This window comes from Opisthocomus hoazin, unplaced genomic scaffold, assembly GCF_030867145.1.
Source record: "Opisthocomus hoazin isolate bOpiHoa1 unplaced genomic scaffold, bOpiHoa1.hap1 HAP1_SCAFFOLD_219, whole genome shotgun sequence".
NCBI classification, from domain to species: domain Eukaryota; kingdom Metazoa; phylum Chordata; class Aves; order Opisthocomiformes; family Opisthocomidae; genus Opisthocomus; species Opisthocomus hoazin.
This window is the reverse complement of record NW_027448904.1, coordinates 20,001-32,273: the sequence shown is the minus strand read 5'-3', so window position 1 is coordinate 32,273 and position 12,273 is coordinate 20,001. Positions and strand designations below refer to the sequence as shown.

The 12,273-nt window shown below is 47.0% G+C and overlaps 1 long non-coding RNA gene across 2 annotated transcripts in view; it reads left to right on the top strand.

Moving 5' to 3' along the window:
* LOC142359736 (uncharacterized) overlaps positions 1 to 12,273 on the top strand; it is a 44,217-nt gene that overhangs the window by 11,962 nt on the left and 19,982 nt on the right. For both annotated transcript variants that reach the window (XR_012762588.1, XR_012762587.1), the window contains exon 4: positions 6,012 to 6,167. This is a non-coding gene — a long non-coding RNA (uncharacterized LOC142359736). The remainder of the gene's footprint in view (positions 1 to 6,011; positions 6,168 to 12,273) is intronic.

Genomic DNA, 12,273 nt, shown 5'->3' with positions numbered 1-12,273 from the left:
TTACAGGGATTAAGCTGTATGCTGTGTTCACAAACTCTAGTGGTGTTACTGAAAGGCAGAGTTATGAATGTGCTTAGGTTCAGGACTGTAAATCTTTATCCACTCTTCTGAGATACTTCGTGAGAAATGTCCCTTTTTATTTAGTTCTGAGATAATGCCTGTTTGGGGCATCCCTATGGCCAAAGCGTCTCCTGGCTGTTCTCCTTTGTGGCTGTAGTAGGAAGAATTAAGTGGTGAAGTTCTGCTCAGTGGGTCTCAAAGCCCAGAAATGCTGCCCAGGCTGCTTGACGGATGGGTGCAGTCCTGTTTTGGAAACAACAAACCCAAGTCTGCTGTGCAGTAGTGTGTGAGACCCATGGCTGAAGAACATGCGGTGCATTAGGAATTTCTTCAGTCTATGCTAATATCCTCATCTGAGTGAAAGACAGGCAACTCATTTTTAGCTCGGACGTGACCAGCAAATTTTCTCATGTTTTGCAGTGCACATGAACTGGAAGTTTCTATGGCTGTGGCTGTTTCTATACGAGAAGCAAAAATAAACAAGTAGCATTATTTCTGTTCCCCCCCCCCCCCTTTTTTTTTACTGTATTGCTTTCTTCTTAACTTCCTTCTGTTCTTTTTTGTGTATTCATACACAATCAATTTTCACTTTGCTTCTGTTTGTGCTCTCGTACTAATGGTTGTTCTTCCTCGGAAATTGTCTTCTTGGTCTTCACCTTCCCTTGCCCTTTGAAATATTTTCACTTTCAACTTACCCTACGTCCTTTTTCATTGCTTCCGCGTTTCCTAGCGAAACATGTATGACCATGTCCTTAGTTGAAGAACATCGTGTCTTTTGCTGGTTGAACTCCCTGGGGTATGAAGAAACTGGCAGTGGTTTCAGCCAGTTCAGTGAACTGTGTTCAATCACATGAGGCTCAATGTTTTAAAATGTTGTTCACCCAGATGGTTTTTCTTGGGAAGGGAGAGGAACCCAAAGCCCCAAAAGGAGAATTCCAGGGGAGCCTGAGTTTATGGGAGCCAGAATGGTGAAGCAAGAAGCAAAGACTTTAAGCATTACCTTGATTTTTGATGTAGAAGCTTGCAAAAGCGCCCAGACTACTGCTGTGGTTAGATCTGAAGTGTATGCTTTGGAAGATCCCAGTGTTATGCATTATTTAATGTCAATATCTTTTAGTTAATGAAGAGCAAAATACTTCATTAGTGGGGCATATCCAGTATACAAACCATTTTTCTTGCAGTTAATTTACTCCTCAAATTATCTCTTGTCTAATTGTCTATTATCTTTGGCATCCAGAGTTAGCTGTTTAAGATGTTTCCAGAGGGAAAGATGGAATACAACAAAATCAATTAATGAGCATATGCAAAATACCTCACTGGACTGTGTATGGGCAGTCACTTCAGATCAAGGCAAGTTTTGTTAGACTGAGGGTAATGCAGGCGGCTTGCAAGAAACGCAGGGGCATAATCCAATTTCATGTATAGCTTTAAAACTTGTATACTGTGCTTTTGAAGGCCTGGCAACTGACTGAGGAAAGAAGTATTTAAATTAGTCAGGTAGTCTTGATTTTTGTTTCTCTCTGCTTCTGGTGAGCAGCACAGCTCTGGGCACGTCACTTCACTGAGTTTCTTTAGCAGGCATGGTGGTGTTGGGTTGATGGCTGGACTTGATGATCTTAGAGGTCTTTTCCAACCTTAATGATTCTATGATTCTTTTTCTAAAAATCTCATTTGTTGTATTTGTTGTGGTAAACTAGTTTGAGAGCTATAAATGAAAAGCTCTGCATGTTTTATTTTATTTGTAAGTACAGTTTTCGAATTTGTCACTGGCTGTAAAAGTTGCATCTGTTGCCTTTATCCAAAAAATGAAAAAGCAGTTGGAATAAATCTGACTTAATGTGGCAGGACATGGCTTTTGTATTTTTCTTGTAGTAACTAGCACACAGTGGCCCATATGAAGCATAAGTCTTTAATTATTTGGGAAGTCTGACCTCTTTGAATGGAGTACAGAAACATAGTCTAGTTGAGTATCTCTTTTTTCTAGTCACGATAGTCCAAATGAGTTGCAAGGATTTATATTACTTCCTTCAGTAGGATAATCTGCCCCAAACATTAAGTAGCATTTCAAAACACACTCTTAAACTGTAATGCATGTGCAAGTATTGCCAGTGCTAATTCCTGATTTTTTGCTTTGGCAGCAATACCAATTTGTGTGTAATAAGTGTCCCACTGTTTTCAGAGCAAGGAGTTTGGGAGTTTAGATGGTGCCTCGTAGTTGACCTGACTGCTCCAAGTTAACCATGTAACTCTGCGTCTCCTCCCTGTGATAACCAGTCCCATTGTGCAGCCAGCATAGCGAGGTGTTTGCAACTGGTGGCTGGAAACTGCCAGGCAAGTTCAATAGCCATAGTCATAAAGATTTTTTGAATGCTGATGGTACTTATGAAGGGAGAGTAGTAGGAGAAGTTGGGAAGACTGTTATAAAAGCTGCAAAGTCAGTCACAACAGCCACTTCAACAGGGACCAAAAAAAAAAAAAAAAAAAAAAAATCTACATACAATGGACTGTGGTCCCTTCTGTCCTTCAGGAGTATTTATGCTGGTATCACTCCATATTCGGTTAGGCTCCAGGGGCTTGGTTGTGCAATTTGCCAAGACCTTTTGCCAGAATTCAGGAGAACCTTTTTGCTTGCTGCACGTAATCCATGTGAAGGGTTTCAGGTGGTTTGCTGGAGTAGGAACCAAGGGATTGGCAGCTCAAAGTGTAAAGCTCTTAGTGAGGGGGGAAAAAAAAAAAAGGAACATTTCCTGCAAGCCTACAGCCCTTTTTGCTGCAAAGCTTGTGGCTCATGGCAGTGGATTTTTGTACTTTCTCATTTAGCTTGTCAGTGTTAGAAAGGAAAAGTCATTTTTGCAGAAGTAATAGAATAGCTAGCCTGAGCAGGTGCAGAGCTGAAAAAGCTCTTGTGGGTTTTATGTAATGTATGCCAGCTGAGATGATGGTGATGGGAGAAATTAAGCATTAGCTAATGGTCATATGATGCAAGGATTTGCATTGTGACATTCACGTTTTTTACACTGAATTTAAATGTGAAGACACTTTGTTCTTGTTTTAATTTCCAAATTTGTTGTAGAGAACAGAATTTCTAAAAACAAGCTCTTGTATAACATAAGATAAATAGAACTGTCAGTAAAGAACTATTACACAAGAAGCTATTTTAAAAGCAAGCAGACATCCACCTGGAGAAATGCAGTCACTATACCCTTCAGGAAAATCTGTAGGAAAACTTAATGAAGATGAGCATGCAATTTCTTGAATATGGTGTTTGGTTTTTTTTTACCAAGAAATGAGGAATTTAACAATACTGCAGATTGGGTTATTGAGAAAGCAGTGCTAACTAGGGCCTCCACCCCTTTTTCAGGCTTGCAAGGAAGAAGATGTTTTGCCAGAAACTTGGAGGAGGCAGAAGCTGATTCATTTATTCCATCAAAGTGTGTTCCCAGCAGGATACATGTAGCTCAGCTTAAAATAGGGGGGGGAGGGGGGCTGAAATTGCTTTACTTGATGTGGCTTTGATAAGTGCTCTGAGTAAACAACACCTGAGTGACCCGTTTTCAGAGGACAGTGCACAGCTGCTGAGCTGAGATGATGCTAAGGATGCTTTGGTGAAGTCAGTCGTACTGAACACAGATGCAGGGGGCCATGTTAGACAGCTCTGATGCTGTGAAAAGCCAGAGTTGAAGACTCAATAGTCAGAGGGCTATTAAGCAGGTATTCTTTATTACAGTGCTGGGCACATGAGGGATCTCTCCTCCAAACGTGCGCGCCAAACACCCTGTCATTTCAGGTTAAATACAATCACAGTATACCTATTCATTATATTTCTGAGAAATGCTTAGCATATTAATGATTTTCCCAAGAACTAATTAGCATATGTCAATGTCTTTCATGCATGTCTGTTAGTGTGCTCGGGTGGTCTTTGGGGATCCTAAGGTAAAGGCTTGTACTCTTCATCACAGTGTCCACTGGTTGACCTCTGCTTCTGCGCAAACTCAGTCCTAAGACCAGTATACCATGTCCTTCCAGGTTGTTTTGCTCCGGTCTTGTTGCCCTGTTGGTGCCTCTTTATCTCTGTGCCTTGGTACATCTGCCCTCCCAAGGCTGAGCTGTCTAGGGTAGAATTATTTAGGAGCCTCTCTATCTTAGAGCTTTCCTGTCTTCTCAAAACAGCAAGGATCTACTTTAGTTTAATTACAGTCGCTCTGGTAAGTGGAAATTTTACATTTACGGGTATCGGCTCCAAGGTAGGATTCTGCAGCTGCTGCACAGTGAAGAGCGTTCGGCATGAGAGCCTCCGCCAGGACTGGAGCAGAGTTGCTTTGTGAAGAGTAGTTGGCTCTGAGTATGGGCTGCACAGAACAGCCCTGCCCTGCCATCTCTGTATGCATCTAAGGGCCTGCTGAGCATGGCAAACATCGGTCCCAGCCTGTGATCAGACTTACAGAAGTGTATGATGGAGTAGCTGAAACCTCTGATACATCAGTAAGTTTGAAAAGATTGAGTGGTTATCCATCAGCTTGGTTTGCTGAACTTGCAAACAATAACACTTTCCCCTCTGATGACGAGAGCTAGGAAAATGGATCGCAAGTTAAATTTCAGTTTATCGTTAAGGTAAGCGCATTAAAAAAAGTTCCATTTTAAGGTTCATTATTGTGTCTCTTCTGTTTGGAAACACAAATTTTATAACTCAACAGTTCAGGTTCTAGCGGAGACGACTGCTCATGTCCTGCAGCCTTCAGTTGTGGACACTAGTGCTCAGGGTTTATTCCATTCCTCATGGTTCTGCAGCTGCAGGTGTCTCTGCTACAACTCAAGCAATGCACTCTTGGGGATCAGAGAGGCTACTTGTGACCTTATCCCTGACAAGAAAACAGTACAAGGGCTGCCATTTTAATAGAGTGTCAGCAGTCACTTGAAATACAATGACATTATTTCTGTCTAGAGGGCTTGAAGTGAGAACATGTGGCATGCCTGGTAGTCTTGCCTGACCTTCTCAGCTATGCTGTACCACATGCATTTTGTACACCAGTCCAGCTCAGTCACCCAGCAATTTCATCAGGGTTCACTGTTTCTCATTGCTCATAGCGGGAAGTCTGCATCTAAAATTGAAATTTAGAGATAATTTCGTTGAAAGATGAGATGCCAAATGCAGTCTTTCCTGCTGTCTCCGTACTTTGTTTCTGATTTGGCTTTGTTGTCAGCCACTAAAATAGCAAATCTCATGCAGCTGTGACCTAGCAGGTTCTCTTGCTTTTTGAAATGCCACCCAGAAGTGAATAACATGCGAAGGCTGTGGCTAAAGGTGACAAATGCCTCATGTTTAGCAAAAGAAATCATGCAGGCTGACCTACTTTCAGCTCTAGCATTGGCAGAAAACTCTGCAATAGGCTTTTGTTGTTAGACCTAACCCTAGAAAACTAAATTGCGCAGCCCTCTGCCATCACTAATGTGCGTGGATGTCATCTGGCATTTAGAAAAAAGATCTGGAACACAATGGGTCAACTTTGGAACTCAATTTCTCAGTGTGTATAATGGGCATGAATGCTCATTTTGTGAGGAAGAGACTTGGGTCATAAGCTTTTTTAAAACCTGGAGTCAGGTGAAATGTTTTAAGACACTATGATTTTTATAATTATTAAAATTATAGAGAAGTTTCAGAATTAAGCTTTCATTCATATATCACCAAAGTATCAGTGAGAAACCATAAAAATTTTTAATCACCTCACTGAAACTTTTTTGGGCTGCAATAAAATTTGATATCTTGTAGTTGTTGTAAAAGGTCTCTGCTTGGTGCTATGTCAAGCCTGCAAACACTGGATGGTCTTTCTGATTCAATTAATTCAGCAGAATTGCACTAGCTCATTACCCTCCACCTCATCCCATGGAATCCTAGGAGATTATTTCCTTTAGTTTTACCATGACCCATCGAGTCTCATCTTCCTTCATTGCAGCTTACAGCAAAACTGAGAGAGCAGTTGACTCTTGCTGAGAGAGCTGATATCAAACACCAAAATATATCGCGGGAAAAGCAGCAAGATTTCGCAGAGCTCAAGGATTGCCAGTCCACCAGTGGCTAACCAAGAAGGAGCAACACTTCTACTGCTATGGTACTATTTCTTCTTATTTTTAGTGAAAACCTTAGAGTGCCTTGTATCTAACCCTCTGCAAATCTTTTTTCACTTACTGTGAAATAGCTGAAGCTTTTCATAGAGTGTTGTTGTTTGTTTTAAGGATAAATCATTTCAGGTATTTATGCCTAGAACAGAAAGAACTGTTCTTTGTAAGAGAAAACACTGTATAGTTGTTGTGTTGAGGAAGATGACCTTTATCTTACCACTGGGACCAGTATTTTCCCTATGATCCTGCAAAACAATAAAGCATTATGTGATGGCCGACAAGAATCAAGCAAAATACATACCTCTTGCAGAAGCATGGAATCGTCTGAAGCTGAAAGGCACAGTGCAACCTGATTTCCCAGCACTTGTCACAATCTCCGGTAGTATCAGTTCAGGAATCTTAATCTGTTTTGGTTTCGGCTGCAGCCAGCAACAAAAGCGCCACGCGGCCGCGCTCCCCCCACCGGGGTGCGGAGGAGAATGGAAAGAAAGAGGCAGAAACTGGTGGGTCGGGATAAGGGCAGTTTAACAGAACCAAAGGGAACAGGAACAACAACGATACAGAAAAGGGGAATATACAAAACACACCCGCAGAACAGAACCGCTCTCTCGGACCGAACCACCGCAGAGCCCTCCCGAGCCGCGAGTGAGTTCCCGCCGTGTGACTCCCCCTACCCCCGGAACCCCACATGACGGCACATGGTATGGAATACCCGGCTCTGGCCAGGTTGGGGTTGGGTCAGACCACCCGGCTGTGCCCCTTCCTGGATTCTGGTGAAAATTAACCCTGTCCTGGCCGAACCCAGGACATTATCCACCCCTTATTCCATACCATCTACGTCGTGTCCCGGTCCCCCATTGTCCAGTTGATCACCACCACTTCTCCTGTCTCCAGATATCATTCCCTTAGTCTATGGATCATCACTCTAAAGTGTTCGTTGAGTTCATTTAATCCACGACTTCGGGCTCCATCTGTCGTAACAGTCTTCCGTGGCAGGAGAGGTGATGTGTGGTGATGGGCGATCACTTGCTGCATCCGGAGCTCACGGCTGATGTATCTGGTGCGGCCCGTGCCCACAGTCTGCAGGTTGGAGACGTCAGTCTCGATGAAGTTGTTGGGTGCCAGTTGTTGAAAACCAGGTCCAGTTCCATCATCGCTGTGCTCTGCTAGGTTTTCATCAAAAAGTCCATCCTTCTTTAATCTGGACGATTCTTACTATGCTACTACTGGTACAACACATAACAATTATAACAGTGATAACAGACAGTGACAGGGTTATTTAACAATTAACTTTATACAATTTATTTATTTATGGACTATTCTCACGCAAAATCAAATCCCCATGAGGTACACATCGGACTTCCCCATCCTTCCGCATTACCCACCAGGTACACCCAGGTCGTTGAGCAAAAGCAATCCCGCGGACGGGCTTGCCTTTGCCCGAGGCAGGACTAACTCAAACCGTCTTCCCTAACATGTTCCGCATGTGCACTACAGGGACTTTATCCCCTTCTACGGGGCGCTGAGGTTTTGACTGGGCAAGACCAGCCCGGTTGGTGGATCCCCTGGTGTTAACCAACCAGCTGGCCTTTGCTAAATGAGTATCCCAGTTTTTGAAAGTCCCACCCCCCATTGCCCTCAAAGTGGTTTTTAGCAGCCCATTGTACCGCTCGATCTTTCCAGAGGCTGGTGCATGGTAGGGGATGTGATACACCCACTCGATACCGTGTTCTTTGGCCCAGGTGTCTATGAGGCTGTTACGAAAATGAGTCCCGTTGTCCGACTGAATTCTTTCGGTAGTGCCATGTAACCACAGGACTTGTTTTTCCAGGCCCAGGATGGTATTCTGGGCAGTGGCATGGGGCACAGGGTAGGTTTCCAGCCATCCAGCGGTGGCCTCCACCATTGTGAGCACATAGCACTTGCCTTGGCAGGTTTGCGGCAGTGTGATGTAGTCAATCTGCCAAGCCTCCCCATATTTATATTTTAGCCATCGTCCTCCATACCTCTGAGCCTTTACCCGCTTGGCTTGCTTGATTGCAGCGCATGTCTCACATTCATGGATAACCTGTGCGATGGTGTCCATGGTCAAGTCCACCCCTCGGTCACGAGCCCATCTGACTGTTGCGTCTCTTCCTTGGTGGCCCGAGGTGTCATGGGCCCACCGAGCTATAAAGAGTTCACCCTTATGTTGCCAGTCCAGATCCACCTGAGCCACTTCAATCTTGGCAGCCTGATCCACCTGCTGGTTGTTTTGATGTTCTTCAGTGGCCCGACTCTTAGGGACGTGGGTGTCTACGTAACGGACTTTTACAGCCAACTGCTCCAGATGGGCAGCAATATCTTGCCACAATGGGGCAGCCCAGATAGGTTTGCCTCTACGCTGCCAGTTGTTCTTCTTCCATTGCTGCAGCCACCCCCACAAGGCATTGGCCACCATCCAGGAGTCAGTGTAAAGACAGAGCACTGGCCACTTCTCTCGACTGGCAATGTCTAAAGCCAGCTGGATGGCTTTCACCTCTGCAAACTGGCTTGACTCACCTTCTCCCTCGGCAGTTTCCGCGACTTGTCATGTAGGGCTCCATACAGCAGCCTTCCACCTCCGCTGCTTCCCCACAATGCGACAGAACCCATCCGTGAACAGGGCATACTGTTTCTCATCTTCTGGCAGCTGGTTATACAGTGGGGCCTCTTCAGCACGTGTCACCTCCTCCTCTGGCGATGCTCCAAAATCTTTGCCTTCTGGCCAGTCCATGATGACCTCCAGAATTCCTGGGCAACTGGGGTTTCCCATTCGGGCGCGCTGGGTGATCAGCACGACCCACTTACTCCACGTAGCATCAGTGGCATGATGCGTAGAGGGGACCTTCTCTTTGAACATCCAGCCCAGGACCGGCAATGGTGGTGCTAGGAGAAGCTGTGCTTCAGTGCCGACCACTTCTGAAGCAGCTGGAATGCCTTCATATGCTGCCAGAATCTCCTTTTCAGTGGGAGTATAGCGGGCCTCGGATCCTTTGTATCCCCGGCTCCAGAACCCCAGAGGTCGACCTCGAGTCTGCCCTGGTGCTTTCTGCCAGAGACTCCAGGTTGGGCCATTCTCCCCGGCTGCGGCGTAGAGCACATTTTTAACATCTTGCCCTGACCGGACTGGACCAAGGGCTACGGCATGAACTATCTCCCGTTTAATTTGTTCAAATGGCTGTCGTTGCTCAGGGCCCCATTCAAAATCATTCTTCTTCCGGGTCACGTGGTACAGAGGACTCACAATCTGGCTGTAATTTGGGATGTGCATCCTCCAAAAACCCACAACACCCAGGAAGGCCTGTGCTTCCTTTTTGCTGGTTGGTGGAGACATAGCTGCTATTTTGTTGATGACATCCATTGGGATTTGACGGCGCCCATCCTGCCATTTTATTCCCCAAAACTGGATCTCATGCGCAGGTCCCTTGACTTTGCTTCGCTTAATGGCGAAACCGGCTTTCAGAAGGATCTGAACTATTTTCTCCCCTTTCTCAAAAACTTCCTCCGCTGTGTCACCCCATACAATGATGTCATTGATGTACTGCAGATGTTCTGGAGCATCACCCTTTTCCAGTGCAGTCTGGATTAGTCCATGGCAAATGGTGGGACTGTGTTTCCAGCCCTGGGGCAGTCGATTCCAGGTGTATTGGATGCCCCTCCAGGTGAAAGCAAACTGTGGCCTGCACTCTGCTGCCAAAGGGAAGGAGAAGAATGCATTAGCGATGTCAATTGTCGCATACCACTTGGCTGCCTTTGACTCCAGCTGATATTGAAGTTCTAGCATGTCTGGCATGGCAGCACTCAGCGGTGGTGTCACTTCATTCAGGCCACGGTAGTCTATTGTCAGTCTCCACTCTCCCGTAGATTTTCTCAGTGGCCATATGGGACTATTAAAGGGTGAGCGAGTTTTGGTGATCACTCCTTGACTCTCCAGCTGGCGGATCAGCTGATGAATGGGGAGAAGGGAGTCTCGGTTGGTACGATACTGTCGCCGGTGCACCGTTGTGATTGCAATGGGCACCTGTTGTTCTTCAACCCTCAGCAGACCCACAACGGAAGGATCCTCCGAGAGACCAGGCAAAATGGACAGCTGTTTAATTTCTTCTGTCTCAAAAGCAGCTATGCCAAAATCCCACCGATACCTCCTGGGGTCCTTGAAATACCCTCTCCTAAGATAGTCTATCCCAAGGATGCACGGAGCCTCGGGGCCAGTTACAATGTGGTGCTTCTGCCAGTCCTGCCCAGTGAGGCTCACTTCAGCCTCCAATACACTCAGCTCTTGGGACCCCCCTGTCACTCCAGAAATGCAAATGGATTCTGACCCTTTGAAATCTGATGGCATTAAAGTGCACTGTGCACCAGTGTCCACTAGAGCTTTATACTCTTGTGGATCTGACGCGCCAGGCCACCGAATCCACACGGTCCAATAAACGCGGTTGTCCCTTTCCTCCGCCTGGCTGGAGGCAGGGCCCCTCTAATCCTGGTCAGAGAATTTGCTGCTCACCTGCTGTAAAAATGCCTTGGAGGTCCCCTCCAGAGGATCGGAGTCAAGATCAAACTGCCTACCTGGTCTGGAGAGCTGGCTGCTGGAAACTGGAGCGGCATTTTTCCTAACAGAATCCCCTTCAGTGATTGTTTTACCTCGCAACTCGCGCACTCGTGCCTCTAGACTTGAGGTGGGTTTTCCATCCCACTTCCTCATGTCCTCTCCGTGGTCTCGCAGGTAGGACCACAGGGTGCCCCATGGTGTATAGCCTCTGTATTCTCTCTCCTGAGCAGAGGAACGCTTGCCCCTAATAGCTGAGACACTGATCCATAGAGATGGGGAGTAGGATATATTCTCTTTGATTTGCCGCACCTCCCGGGTTAGTTTCTCCACGGCTGAGAAAAAGGAGGAAGAGAGACTTTCCTCATATTGCCGGAGTCTCACAGCGACCTCATCCACTGTTGGTGCCTCTTTACCTTTCCAATTTACAACTGCCAGTGAGTCGGCAAGTGAGGAGGGTGCGCTCTGCACAAACTTCCTCCACATGGATTGTGAGCACTGGAGTTCTCCTGGGTCTGTGGGTACCTGCTCATCATCTGTGTCACAGTAAACCAGCTCCCGCACATCTAATTCCCTCAAGTACTGAATACCCCTCTCCATATTAGTCCACTTGCCAGGATAGCATACAAAATCATCACTGAAGGGGTATCTCTCCCTCACGCCTGACAGAAGTCTCCTCCAGAGGCTGAGGACTTGGTCCTTTTTCCCAATGGCCTTGTCAATGCCCCCATCCCTGGCCAGGGATCCCAGCTGCTTGGCTTCCTTGCCCTCTAATTCCAAGCTGCTGGCCCCGTTATCCCAGCACCGCAGCAGCCAGGTGGCAATGTGCTCGCCTGGGTGGCGGCTGAAATCTTTCCGCAGGTCTCGCAGCTCGCCCAGGGACAGGGACCGGGTGATGACCTCTGTCTCTATCTCCCGCGATGACCCTGGCTCATCGTCATCCCTCCCGGAGTGATCTGCTCTCTTTGCGTCTTTCTTTAGTTTTACGGGGGCGACTGCTACTGGCACAGGTTGGTCACTGGGCTCAGCCGCGATGCCTGCAGCTGGAGCTGGGGCTGGAGCAGCTGCTGTGCCCACCGGGGAAACCGGGGCCGCCCCTGCGGCTGTGGCAGTGGCAGCGGTGGTGTCGGTCGGGGGGGCTGTGACTGCCTGCTGGGCTGGAGGGGCTGCAGGGCCGGCTGGGGGGCAGCACCAGTCGCAGCGCCTGCTGCTTCATTTCCCCCCCTTTCCCCTTTAGGACACTGAATCAGGTTGAACAGGGCTCGGTAGGCGTGGGCCAGACCCCAGCACATTGCAGTGATTTGTGTCTCTCTGGAGTTCCCAGGGTGGCAGCACACTTTTTGCAGATATTTTACCAGATTGTCCGGATTCTGTACTTGTTCAGGGGTGAGTTTAAAACACACCGGAGGTGCCCGCTGCCCTAGACACCTGCCCATGCTGTCCCACACACCCAGCCACTCACAGCTATCCGGCCCCGGGGCAGGTCTCTGCAGGATGTTCTTAACAACTTGTTTAGCCCTAAACAAAAC